At 42.7% G+C, this 14,497-nt stretch overlaps 1 protein-coding gene across 1 annotated transcript in view; it reads left to right on the forward strand.

Annotated features, from left to right (window-relative positions):
• tns1a (tensin 1a) overlaps positions 1–14,497 on the forward strand; it is a 116,576-nt gene that overhangs the window by 15,304 nt on the left and 86,775 nt on the right. Inside the window, exon 2 of the mRNA XM_079627942.1 lies at positions 5,258–5,372. The gene's annotated coding sequence lies outside the window, so the exon portion shown is untranslated. The remainder of the gene's footprint in view (positions 1–5,257; positions 5,373–14,497) is intronic.

Genomic DNA, 14,497 nt, shown 5'->3' on the forward strand with positions numbered 1-14,497 from the left:
AAAAAGCAAGCTCCTCTGGCTCCTCCCAGTGGTCCTATTGCCATTTGCAGAAATGCACCGCTCCCGTCAGTAACCTGACCTGTAAGTTGTGCTTGTTCAAATTTTCAGGCTAAGTCAACGTTTTCTAAAAACTCCCTACTGCAGCTTTAATGCAGATTGTCTGTCATTCTCACTACTTTGAGGAAAGATTAAGCATGGTGTAAGATTTGTTTTACCAACGTTTATGTTATATATTACGTATATACATTGCATACATGCACTGTTATGGATACAGTTTCCACGTGTTCACCGCAATATATTAGAAAAATACTCTGTAAATTAGTACAAGTAAAATAATCGGTTGATGGAAATGCACTTGTTAATGCTGATGCTGAGGAATTACAGTTGCAACATCTCATAATGTACCTCAAACTGAGTAGTGTATCACTGAGAAACGTCCTGCTCGAGTTGTCCACAACAGTTTTTTTACCCTGATGCATGTAAACCTGTTGTAGGAGACTCCAAAACAACATTAGGAAACTGTAAAATAGCATAATAAGGGCACTTTAACCAAACGCATCCTAAATGAGATACATATAGGATGCGTCGTCGGTTAGGAACCTGGGTGTGCTCTTTGATACCAATCTTTCATTTGAAAGTCACGTGTCTAGTATCTGTAAAACCGCATTTTTCCATCTTAAAAATATATCTAAATTACGCCATATGCTCTCATTGACAAATGCGGAACAATTAGTTCATGCATTCAAGACCTCAAGGCTAGATTATAGGCCCTATGCACAGCTGCACTACTTCCTGAACTTAAGCAGGGTCCTTTGTTTCCTGTCTGCCAGGATTGGCCAAACTGATTAATCCAGGTGTGTCTGATTATTGTTGTTGGTCAGACACACCTGGATTAATCAGTTTGGCCAATCCTGGCAGACAGGAAACAAAGGACCCTGCTTAAGTTCAGGAAGTAGTGCAGCTGTGCATAGGGCCTATTGTAATGCTCTACTGGTTGCCCTGCACGCTTAATAAACAAACTACAGCTAGTTCAAAATGCAGCAGCTCGAGTTCTTACCAGAACCAGGATGTATGACCACATTAGCCCCGTTCTGTCAACACTGCATTGGCTGCCTATTAAACATTGTATACATTTTTAAATATTGCTGATTACTTACAAAGCACTAAATGGTTTAGCTCCGCAGTACTTGAGTGAGCTCTTAACGTATTATAGTCCTTCACGTCTATTGCGATCTCAAAACTCCGGCCAGTTAATAATACCTATAGAATATCAAAATCGAGTGCTGGCGGTAGATCATTTTCCTATTTAGCACCAAAACTTTGGAACAGTCTTCCTACCATTGTCCGGGAAGCAGACACACTCTGTCAGTTCAAAGCTAGATTAAAGACACATCTCTTTGACCTAGCATTCACATAATGCATTATAGACTTCTATAACTCAATGTTAGGCTGCATAGGTTAGGTCAGCCGGAACTGGGAACACTTCCCTTAAATCCTGATGTACATCATAAGAAGAATGGCATCTACGCTAATTTTAGTGTCTTTGTTTATCCCGAGTTTTTCCCGCAGCCTGCCGGATCCAGGCCGTATCCAGATCTGACGAAGGACCTTTGCCTGGCCCCGATGACAACGCAGTGCTGAAGTGCCAACTAGCCTCTCCTTATGGAGGATCCCTTTATCACTCTACAGATAAAGCATTGTGGAAAACTTGCGTATCTACCCCGTAGTGATAAAATAAAATAAAATTCTATATCAAATTTATAGGCAGGACAAGTAGTTTATTTAGGCTTGGTTTGTGGAGAATTGCAGACATGCGCACATATATTCAAACGCACATAACCATAGAATTAATTATTGATGCGCACGTGAGCGCCATCAGTGTTTATCACAGGTTCGCGTTTAAAGTCTGTGTAGAGAGAACGGTGTCGTATTAGCGGCCCCTTATTTAATAACAAATGATCCTTTCGACGGGAATGAATCAATCAAAACTAACTTTAGCTGGAAAATAACATTATTCAAGAACCGCTATAAAGCCAAAACAATCTGTTACCTTAAATTATCCGTTTATCTCTGTAAAGCTGCTTTGCAACAATCTACATTGTTAAAAGCGCTATATAAATGAAGATGACTTGACTTGACTTGACTTGACTTGACATCAGATATAGATAGGCCTACACAAATTAAACACAATATTACAACTTACATTTGCACAAAAGAAAAGGCTGTGAATGCACACGCAAACTTAGTCATGATGAAGGTGCTTCATCGCTTCATTTTTCCTTGTGTCTGCTTTACATGTTTTGCAGTTTTATCGATTAAATGTATTATCAACAATTAATCGATCGTCGATTAATAGTTAACATCCCTAATTGAAATAATGAAACCCATACAATTTAACAATAATTTATCCAAAGTTAATATAATTACATGTTTAGGGCACGATGAAATACTTTTTTTTTTCTAAATTCCTTATTTTATTTTTTTTTATTTTTACCAAATTCTGTGTTTTCTGTTTTAAGTTTAGTTAGCTCAGACTGGTTGGCGCTCACTTAATTTATGGTCCTAGATTGTTCCCCTTTGAACGAATCATCTCTGTCCTATCTGCTCAGTTCCTACAGCTGTTACATTTGTTCTTCTCTAGTTGGTTTTATTTAATAAACCCTATTGTTATTTGTACTTCTTTGGAGCTAAAACGTTACAGAATACGGGACCCAGAATGTATTATGCTGCAGCATTCACTGCCCTATTCAGGAAAGGACTTTCATTTGTTAAATATTCCATCCATTTCTGCACCCTCGCAAAAGATATGGCCTTCGATGATGGGACCCTGAAGTCGCTGTTCTGGATTGGGGCAAACTACCACCAACCAAGAGACCTTCCATACATGTCGATAGGAACATAGAGGGAGGCCATCCTGCGCTGTCTGGAGAGTTCTAACCCCAATCCACACCAGAGTCCACGTCATCAGACCCAGAGCCCAGCCAACCATCACCCCAAGACACGGAAATGACGGCAAAGCCCACTGGAGACAGGAGCTTCCGCCCGCCGTGACGACGGAGCCTGTGAGGATAACTGAGCCAACCATCGCTTCGGAGCCGAAGCCCAGCAGTGAGTCTGACCAGGTGTGTGAGCAGGCAACAGTCATAACAGTTGGTGATTTGGTGGAGTTGGACACTAAAAATCAGCTGATTGATTGGGAATCTGAGGTTGTGATACCCAACCAGCCCTACCCTGAGCCTTCCATACCCTCATCATCTCTGGTTCTGTCCAGTCCTAAATCGTCCGTGCCTTCATCTGTGCCTTCATCGCCGCTGGTTCAGCCCAGCATAATGCCCGTTTCATCACCCTGTATGGACTCTGAATTGTCGTCAGCGATCCTGCCAAGCCTACCTCTCCACCCTCCACTGCATAGCTCAGTCACTCCTTCAGCATCAATTCAGCTGGTTCCCTGCAGCCCTTTGTCTTCCCCACTGACGCCTTGTGGTGTGGAGAAGAATAACCCTCACGGTCACCAGCCTCGTTGAAACGAGTTACCCTCGTTACCGTTACCCTGCCTGCGCCGTGAACTTACGAGCCATCCACTGTGCTCCGTCTCTCCAACCCTTCGGCTCCAGCGGGCTCGGCCGTCCCTCTGGCTTCACCTTGGTCCTCGGTCGCACGGGCTCCGCCTCAGTCCTCGGTCACTCGGGTTACTCCTCGGCTCCGTCTAGGTCTCCAGTGCCATTGGTGTCGCTCAGCTCCATCTGCTCTCCGTCTGCACCCTGGGCTCCACTTTGAACAGCTCCAACTCCGTCGGTCGTACCCCGGATGTCGCTTACAACGTCACCATCATGGCTCCTCCCTCCATCATCTGGGTTTTCATCCTAGCTATTCTCTGGATCACCAACAACTGAGCACTCCTTCCATCCCACTCCTTCCATCATCTCCACCATGGATGCTACCTCCATCATCGCCACTATGGTCTCTCCTGCCTGTATGTCGGACCTCTTACAGGCCTTCACCTGCTCCTCATCCATCTCTAAAGCCCCCATCTTTCCTCCCTTGTATCATTTCTTATGGCGCAAGGTCAAACCTTCCCGGAGGGGGCGTTATGTCACAATTATGTTATGTCTTACACGCTGTTATGTTTTTTTTTTTTTTGTTTGTTTTTTTTTATTTAATAAATGCAATTGTTATTTGTACTTTTTGGACATCTTCTTTGTCTTCTTTGGAGCTAAAACGTTACATTGTTATAATTATTTATCAGTACAACATATTATAGGGTTGTTTGTAAGCATTATGCATGTATTATAATGCATTAAGAATACCCTTATAATGCATTAAAAATACAGGCTCCATAGAAAGTGTTAGCTAATTTTTTATTTGTTAAATCATCTGGAAGCAATGAGCCACTATGTTTAGGTGGTGTCCCATAATAACTACTTGACCTGTTTGATATCAAAACAACTGAGCAACTGTTCATATGCACATACGCACACAAATGTGAATACGCACAGCATAAACAGGATCTGATTTTTGTGAATCTGGCTTGTTTGATCATGTTCTCCATATATGTTTAATTTCTTTCTTTCTAATGGCATTTCATTATGTATGACATTCTTTACATTCTTTCTTATTTATGACATTCTAATTATTATGATTATTTTATTTATGTAAAGCCTTTATGCATATAAATGCACATGCCTCTCGTCAAGGTCACTGTTAAACACAAATTGTTCCCATTCTGAGTCAATGCTGTATTTACTGTAATGGTCTAAATGGTTTAATAGGGTTGTTTTAGTAAATGTCCAATGAGTGTTCACCCTTCTCTCTGGCTTTCTACAGTCAAGGTCACTTATGCCAGGCTTTGCAGTCCTGAGCTTGAATGGTCTTGTCAATGTGTGACAAAAAGGCATTAAGATTTAGGGAGATAGTACAGCTGAAAATGCTGAGGATCACACTTTTCGTTACCTTGACCAAATGGCTTTGCGGTACAGTGAATTAATACATGTTGTGTGTTTGTGTGTGTGACTGTTATGTTGACTTCCTTTCTGTCATTCTAACAATAAAACTGTACAGGATCTGCCATCACTTAAAATTAGCTGTGAAATTAGTGTGAGGCTTAAAAATATCACTACCATAAAAAAGAGATATGGTCTAAAAATGTAATTACTCTGATGAACCTTGCCTCTCCCTCTCCCTCTCCCTCTCTCTCTCTCTCTCTCTCTCTCTCTCTCTCTCTCTCTCTCTCTCTCTCTCTCTCTCTCTCTCCCTTTAGCCAGAAGACTTTGAGGATGTCCATTCCCACACCTTCAAGACTAAGACCTTCAAAAAGGCAAAGAGTTGTGCAGTATGCAAGCAGGCTTTGACAAAGGAGGGCCTGGTCTGCAAAGGTTAGTACTGCCATTATAACAGATTATATAAGGTTATTATTATGATGGTGACATACTATGATTCAGCACCAGACTATCATTGGATAGCTCATTACAAGATCTGTGTTCGATATTTTATCCCGAGTATGGTTACTGAATTTGATACAAAATGTTTATTGTAAAAATGTGAAAGAACAGAACATCCATAGTATTATTAAAGTAATTTTAAAGTAAAGTTATAATCTAGTTATATCTTTGCATCTGTTCATATATCATACAAATATAATAAATATAGTTTGGCAGCAGCAAGGGTGTTAAAATGAACCTGCTGTTAGGAACTAGTGTACAAAAATGCCTTTCTGAATAGCAGACATGCAAGATTGAAGTGGGGAAGCAAGCTTTGCAAAAACACCACAGAGCTTGACAACTCACTAGCCACCACAGTCATCCACACACACACACACACACACACACACACACACACACACACACACACACACACACACACACAAATTACCCTACCCATGTGAACTGCGAGCCCAGTACTGACAATAAATCAAAAACAAATGCAAAGAACCAGTTTGTAATATTAACTTATCCTATTTATTCATAAAATAAATAAAAATAAAAATAAAAATAAACTGTCAGGACCCATCATATAACAAAGTGCTTAGAACTGTCTTATATTTAAAAATACGTATATGTAAAAAGTCACTTAGTGACTGATTTGAAAAGTTAGTAATAAAATGAATAATAAATTAACACATTACATAGAAAAAGTCTATAATTTTGCATTTACACCAATAATTGATGCACAGATAATTTTTTCTGCCCATTGCTATTGTTATCACTGTCAATCGGATTCAATCGTGCATTTACATAGGTTTCTCAAAACACTTTAATGTGTAGTTAGCAACATGAAAAATATAAATTATATACAGAAAGCGAGCAAATGTCGCTGCCATTAATCAATGAAGCTGTCAATTACTTAAGTTCAACACGAGGTATACAAAGCTGCACTCTTGCCCAAACTCTCGTTATAATCAATGAAGCTGTCTACGCTGTGCAATGAATCTTATATTGACATTTTGCTTATATTTTGTTGGTTATAATAAAAGGATTCGCAAGCTCAGCTGCACCGTTTTAAACAGTGTTGAGCGAATTCTGACTAACCTAAACACAATGCTGCAAAAACACGTAGTAAATAGAAACCTTTGACGCTCTTAACAGAGCACATACACAAACAGTCACACGAGCATTTTAAAGCAGCCAGCTATTAGAGGGTACTGCAAAACGGCAGGTATTGTCACATTAAATTATAAAATAAATCTTAGGTGGCTGTCAAAACATACAGCTGTCATTCAAGAAAGTGCTTTGAAATTGAAGCAGAACAGAGCTTTAAGCACAGCAAAACATCTGGAACATTAATGTAATGCTCAGCATTTTCGAAAAAAAATATTTTGAAACTACCAAAACATATATTTCACAGATTTGTACAAGCAAAGAATTTGACCAGATTGCTTTACCATTAGAAAAAGTTATAATTGACCATTACGCTTTCTCTAAGAGGCACACATGATCAGTCACTTAATGTTTGTGGACACCATATAAATTAATAAGTTGTGTCATATACTGAAATGTCTGCATGTGACTCTTATAAAACATTAGTTGTTGTTGTTGTTGTCATACTGTATATAGCTGCAAAATAGCTTACTCCAAATTAACTAATTAAAAAAACAGTGAAGATTAGCACATGTTTAGCATTGCTAAGATTATCATGTTTCCTCACAAAAGTAGTTTTAGTATACTGATACTCTCCTTAATTTACATTAGGGATGGGCATGCAAACCTGAGTATTCAAGTACTGATCAAAGCCATAATCACTTGACTAATACAGTATATTAGTGCTGTCAAAATGAATGCGTTAGAGGCAGGGTAGGTGATTTGTTCCAGAAACATTTTTGTTATGCTGGTTGAAAGTCTCTTCACGTCCTGTTAGCGAAGGGAACAATGCTATGGTCACTTTAAGGAAGTATTTTAATAGTTTATAGACAAGTCCTTTTTTTTGTTGTGATATACAGTATTACACACATTTTTGTCATTTATTTCATATTAAGTTTAAAAAAAGGTTTCATAGATAAGAATTGTTTAATGATGTATGTGTTTAATCCTTTATTTATAAAGTTAAGAGCAGATAGAGAACAAACACATTTAAAGCATATTTTAAAATCTTAATTGTAAATGTGCATTTATTTTTTTCATATTAACACCAATAATAAGGTATTCTTTTTGTCGCTGCCTAGCGTTGTTGTGCTAACTCTCCATGTGAAGCTAATGAGGAAATGACATGGTCTTTCATTGCTCCCTTTGTCAAGTGCATTACAAATGGCTTCATATGACACACAAGTGCCATACTCCCTCCAAAGTCCCCACTTTAAGGGCTCTGGCCTTAAGAGTTAGTAGGGCAAAGGGATGCTCACTCCCGCTTGGAATTTGCCCTGTTTTTTCATACCTCCACGCACGCACCCTGCTCGCGCAGACATCACACGTCATCAGCGCATTTCATGCTATGCAGAATTCGACACTAGACAGATGTCAGTCACCTTGCACTGCAAAAGAAACAGCAGCCACCATTTACAGTTCCTCCTGAACCAAAACAACGAGCTTGTGCTTCGTTCACGCCATAACTACTGTCATTTGGAAGAGATGGAACCCTAAGTTTCGATGGCAGCACTATCATCGCCAAAATTAATATTGCATATTTTGAAATCTGGATATGCCAAATGCAGCATTTCTTAAAGTCAAATAATGAAGAGATACATTATATATATTTTATTTCAATATATATAGAACAAATGATGTTTTATTAACAAGGTTCGGGAGGAGCACGTTCAGATAATTAACACAGATAATTAACACAAGTGGAGAGTACTCAGCAATCAATGGTAATAGGTATATATAGACTCAGCAGTCTCACCTCATCCCATTGACAGTTTTGCAGCATCCCTCCACCACCCCTTCTCCACGCTTCCTAAACACTTACATACGGGGGGAGTACTCTGGGTTCGGGCCGAACTCAGAGCTCGGAGCCCTCCCTCCGGACAGCACGCCAAATACGCATTAAACTTTACCCCTTCAAATTATATGTAAGTGTGAACTCGTGAAAATGATAAATGCAATGCTTTTGTTTTTGCCCCCATTTTTCATGAGCCGAACTCAAAGATCTAAGACTTTTTCTATATACACAAAAGGCCTATTTCTCTCAAATATTGTTCACAACTCTGTCTAAATCTGTGTTAGTGAGCACTTTTCATTTGCCGAGATAATCCATCCACCTCACAGGTGTGGCATATTAAGATGCTGATTAGACAGCATGATTATTGCACAGGTGTGCCTTAGGCTGGCCACAATAAAAGGCCACTCTAAAATGTGCAGTTTTATCACACAGCACAATGCCACAGGTGTCACAAGTTTTGAGGGAGCGTGCAATTGGCTTGCTGACTGCAGGAATGTCCACCAGAGCTGTTGCCCGTGAATTGAATGTTAATTTCTCTACCGTAAGCCGTCTCCAAAGGCGTTTCAGAGAATTTGGCAGTACATCCAACCGGCCTCACAACCGCAGACCACATGTAACCACACCAGCCCAAGACCTCCAGATCCAGCATCTTCACCTCCAAGATCGTCTGAGACCAGCCACCCGGACAGCTGCTGTAACAATTGGTTTCCATAACCAAAGAATTTCTGCACAAACTGTCAGAAACCGTCTCAGGGAAGTTCATTTGCATGCTCGTCGTCCTCATCGGGGTCTTGACTTGACGTAACTGACTTGAGTGGGTATATGCTCACATTCGATGGCGTCTCTTTGGAGAGGTGTTCTCTTCATGGATGAATCCCGGTCTTTCACTGTACAGGGCAGATGGCAGACAGCGTGTATGGTGTTGTGTGGGTAAGCGGTTTGCTGATGTCAAAATTATGGATCGAGTGGCCCATGGTGGCGGTGGGGTTATTGTATAGGCAGGCGTATGTTATGGACAATGAAAACAGGTGCATTTTATTGATGGCATTTTGAATGCACAGAGATACCATGATGAGATCCTGTGGCCCATTGTTGTGCCATTCATCCACGACCATCACCTCTTGTTGCAGCATGATAATGCACGGCCCCATGTTCCAAGGATCTGCACACAATTCCTGGAAGATGAAAACATCCCAGTTCTTGCATGACCAGCATACTCACCAGACATGTCTCCCATTGAGCATGTTTGGGATGCTCTAGATCGGCATATACGACAGCGTGTTCCAGGTCCTGCCAATATCCAGCAACTTCGCACAGCTATTGAAGAAGAGTGGACCGACAGGCCACAATCAACATCCTGATCAACTCTATGCAAAGGAGATGATCCTGCGTGAGGCAAATGGTGGTCACACCAGATACTTACTGGTTTTCGAACATTTTTGTGTATCATTCAAAATGTATGCTAATAATAACACTTAGAATTTAGTATTTTTTTATTAAATCAAGTACACTCAAATGAGTTAAAATATAGTCACATAATTAATCAGCCTAATGAAAGCGGTTTTACTTTATATGGAGCTGGTCACCTCAGGAGCTGACATCATGATCACATAACAAGCCGAATACTGTACACTTTATTTTGGTAATCCCTTTTATTGGACACTTTCTCTCCTACAATAACCATGAAGAACCATGGCTGAATTGTGTATACAAAATTGCAAATAGTGCATTTCTACAATGGCAGGGTCAATTATTTTCTTCAGTAGTAACCCCAATACAATATATCCAACATCAAAAATAGAATGACTGTTACATAAATCATTTAAACTTGATAGGTTCTTGACTTCTGCCTTGCCAATCAGCTCGCTTGCTCCTTTTACTTCTAAAATGTCGGTAGTCTCACTTACGGTCATTTTCTGGTAAGCTGGTGATAAGCTACCAATATAATTATTTTTTAAAATCAACAAAACCTTCTATATAATCAAATGGTTGCTAGATGTCTTTTTAAGGACACTAAAGTAGATGCATGCTGATAAGATGGCTCTCTGGAGTGGTGATGGTGGGGGTTTGTGTTTTATGTTCAAGTGTACATTTGTGCAACTACAGCAGCATGTCAACTTGCTCACTGCAGCATGTCTGTGTATGTAGGCTATTAGCAGTTGCACAGCTTTGTACTTGTAATGCATCAGCAGTGTAAGCAGATCCACTGTGACCAACTACTTGTCATATCCATAATAACATGCTATAGGACAGGTTTATCCTGAGAGTTGGCATGACTGAAATATGTTTAGTTTTACAATTTTACATGGTGCATTCTAGGGGTGCAACATTTCAAGTTTCTCGTGGTTCAGGGTGGTGTCATATTGGGGTTTTGGGATCACAGTTTCAAAAAGTCTACACACCCCTGTTAAAAAAGCTGGATTGTTTTGTGATCTAATCAACGCTATCTCACGACCAATTCGTACGAATTTGTACGAGTGATTAAAAGGTGGCTGATTCGTACGAATTTGTACGACCTCACTCGTACGAATTTGTACGATTTGTCTAAACCCACATGATGGGTAGGTTTAGGGGCGGGGTCAGGGGTAGGTCATTCGTATGAATTCATTCGATTTTGGCAAATCGTAAAATGTGTACCATTTAGCAAAAAACTTACAAATTTGTACGAGTGAGGTCGTATGAATTGGTACGAATTAGCCACCTCGTAAAATTCGTACGAATTGCCGTGAGATCGGGTTGGATCTAATAAATGAGACAAGATAAATTGGCATCTTGGTAATATTTTCCCACACTTCTTTATAAAACACGTTCCAGATCTGTTAATTTCCGAGGGCATCTCCTGTGCACGTACCTCTTCGGGATTCGGGACACAGATTTTCTTTAGGATTCAGGTCTGGGCAATTCAAAAACATTAACCTTCCTTTGCTGAATCCATTCTTTAGTAGATTTAGATGTTTTGGATCATTGTCGTGCTGAAAGGTGAAAGTTCTTTTCATTTTCAGCTTTTTAGATCAATCTTGGTCTCCTCAGACCATAACGTTAATTTTTCCTTATAGTTTTGGCAAACTGGTTATATGATTTTGCAAAATTTAGCCGCAACATATTTTTATTTTATTTGTTCCAGTAAATGTAAGGGACTATTATATTATATTATATTATTATAGTTAAGGTTCTTAAAAGAAAAGAAAACTAAATCAAGGTAAATTTGAAGTCCAACAACAAATATTTATATTTTAAAAAATACATATTTTTAAAATATCATTGCAATTGATGTCATTGCATTTTTACGATGTGTTGCGGTTCAGGGCTTCCGTACTCATTCACTGTTAAAACAAATATTAATTTGCGCATTGATTTTAGCTCATAATATGTATGTCATTGTCATGAACTGCTCCAAGACAAGAAGGTGGAGAATCCAAATGCAGGTTTATTAAGGGGTAATCCAAAGAACAGGCAAGGTCAAACACAGGCAGGCAGTCCGTACAAACAAACAGGCAGGGGTCAGAGGCAAAAGAGTAATCCAGGGAACAGGGCAAGAAATCCAAAAACCAAAAGACATGAAAACAGGGAAAAACGCTCAGAATTGCAGTGTGACACTTAAACAAGACTTCGCGATGAGTGAATGAATGAACAAGGTATAAATAGACAGACTAACAGGATGATGAGACAGGTGAATACAATCAGTGAATGAGGTACAGGTGAATGTGCTCAATGACAAGTGATGATGAGTCCGGGGAGTGAGTATGTGAAATGTAGTTTGTGAGTGATAGTCTTATGTGGAGTGCCCTCTGGTGGCTCTCAAGGGCACTCCAGCTGGTGACCGTTACATAGCCCCCCCCTTTAAGGAGCGGATTCCAGACGGGAGGTGGAGGGAGGTGGAGCGGAGGCGGACCCGGGGGCGGGATGGAGGGCCAGGCCCGTGGAGCGGAAGAGGGCCTGGAGATTGAGGCTGGAAAGACGGCCAGAGCGGAGCAGGCCGTGCAGGCGACCAGGGCGGAGCAGGCTGTGCAGGCGACCAGGGCGGAGCAGGACGAGCAGGCGGCCAGGGCAGAGCAGGACGTGACCACGGCGGAGCAGTAGGACCTTCGGGCGGCCACGGCGGTGAAGACCCCTCGGGCGGCCACGGCGGTGAAGACCCCTCGGGCGGCTAGGCGGTGAAGACCCCTCGGGCGGCCACGGCGGTGAAGACCCCTCGGGCGGCCACGGTGGTGAAGACCCCTCGGGCGGCCACGGCGGTGAAGACCCCTCGGGCGGCCGGGGCGGTGACGACCCTTCGGGCGGCCGGGGCGGAGACGACCCTTCGGGCGGCCGGGGCGGAGACGACCCTTCGGGCGGCCGGGGCGGAGACGACCCTTCGGGCGGCCGGGGCGGAGACGACCCTTCGGGCGGCCGGGGCGGAGACGACCCTTCGGGCGGCCGGGGCGGAGACGACCCTTCGGGCGGCCGGGGCGGAGACGACCCTTCGGGCGGCCGGGGCGGAGACGACCCTTCGGGCGGCCGGGGCGGAGACGACCCTTCGGGCGGCCGGGGCGGACCCTTAAGATTAAAATATGGACACATGCTGCTGTCCCGAGAATTTTCGGTTTCTTTCGCTTTCGGCTGCATAGGTGCACTGGAATAATCCTTCCTAAAACAAATTAAACTTTCGTTTACAAAGACGTGAAAGTCACCGAGTGGTCAGGGGGGTTCACTGATATGCTCACACAGAAATCGCTGCAAAAGATGCTTTCCAAAAGGTTTTATCGTAGTTTTTGTCCAACTCCATTGACTTGTATTGGATGTGCACCGAGGTGTCAGCGTCCCCTAATGATCCTCCGAGGAGGGTCGTAGAGCAGTCAGTTCGGTTTCCCTGCCGGTTCACCGTTTCAGGGCGCCAAGGTGCCTGCTTTTTCCAACGATCCTCCGAGGAGGGTCGTAGGAACTAAGCTAGTTAGAGGGAGGCAAGATCTGAGGACTGTCGTTATCTCTAATTAAACTTAGACAAGTAGTCCTAATGCTGAGGCTATCAGGCTTCTGAGGGTTCCTCCGGGGCAGGAAAGGTTTTGAGAAATCGTTTCTCCTCGGCACCCTCTGGGGTGCGACTCTCCGAGGAGGGTCGTAGGAACTAAGCTTGTTAGAGGTAGGCAAGATCTGAGGACTGTCGTTACCTCTAATGAAACTTAGACAAGAAGTCCTGACACTGAGGCTATCATGCTTCTGTGGGTTCCTCTGGGGCAGGGACGGTTTTGAGAAATCGTTTCTACTCAGCGCCCTCTGGGGTGTGACTCTCTGAGGAGGGTCGCAATGCTACCAATTCGATTGTTCCCTGCCGGTTCCCTGTTCAGGGCACCGAGGTGTCAGTGTCACCATACGAGGAGGGTCTGAGGAGGGTCGTCGAACGGTTGTTCCCTGCCAGTTCGCCGCTTCAGGGCACTGAAGTGACTGTTCAACCAAATCTAGAGGCCAGTCTCGAGAGACTGGTGCCCTTAGTAGAATTTCTGGCAGCGTGGAAACTACTGCCACAAATTTCTCAGTGGGTCCTGCACACTATAGAAAAGGGTTTCAGAATTCAGTTCGGTTCTCGTCCGCCCAGATTTCTAGGGCTCCTCCCCACAGTGGTGGACCCCGAGCAGGCTCTGGTTATGGAGCAGGAAGTACTGACACTTCTGCAAAAAGGAGCTATAAGGGGTTCCTCCTCCCAGTCAGGGTTTTACAGCCGTTACGTCATTGTTCCAAAAGAGGGTGAGGGCTTCGTACGCGCCTGGGGAGTATGCTTACGCTAATACGATTGTGTCACAGATTCAGCCCGAGGACTGGTCTGTCACAATAGACTTGAAGGACGCTTACTTATCTATCCATCCTCATCACAGGACGTTCCTGAGGTTTGCTTTCGGGGGCGAAGCATACCAGTATCGGGTTCTTCAATTCGGCCTAGGTTGCGATTCAACGGCAAGAAGAGTGTGCTCCTCCCAGCTTAGAGGACCACTTTTCTAGGTTTATTATAAACGATTCGTCGTAAATGGGGTAAAACTAGGCCAGTCACTCACTGTGGAACAGTTTCAGACTGTTGGGTCTCATGGCAGCTGCGTCCAACGTAATTACCTTTGGCCTTCTGTACATGAGACCCCTGCAGTGGTGGCTCAGGACCAAG

The sequence above is a fragment of the Phoxinus phoxinus genome (genome assembly GCF_949152265.1).
Source record: "Phoxinus phoxinus genome assembly, chromosome: 11".
NCBI lineage: Eukaryota > Metazoa > Chordata > Actinopteri > Cypriniformes > Leuciscidae > Phoxinus > Phoxinus phoxinus.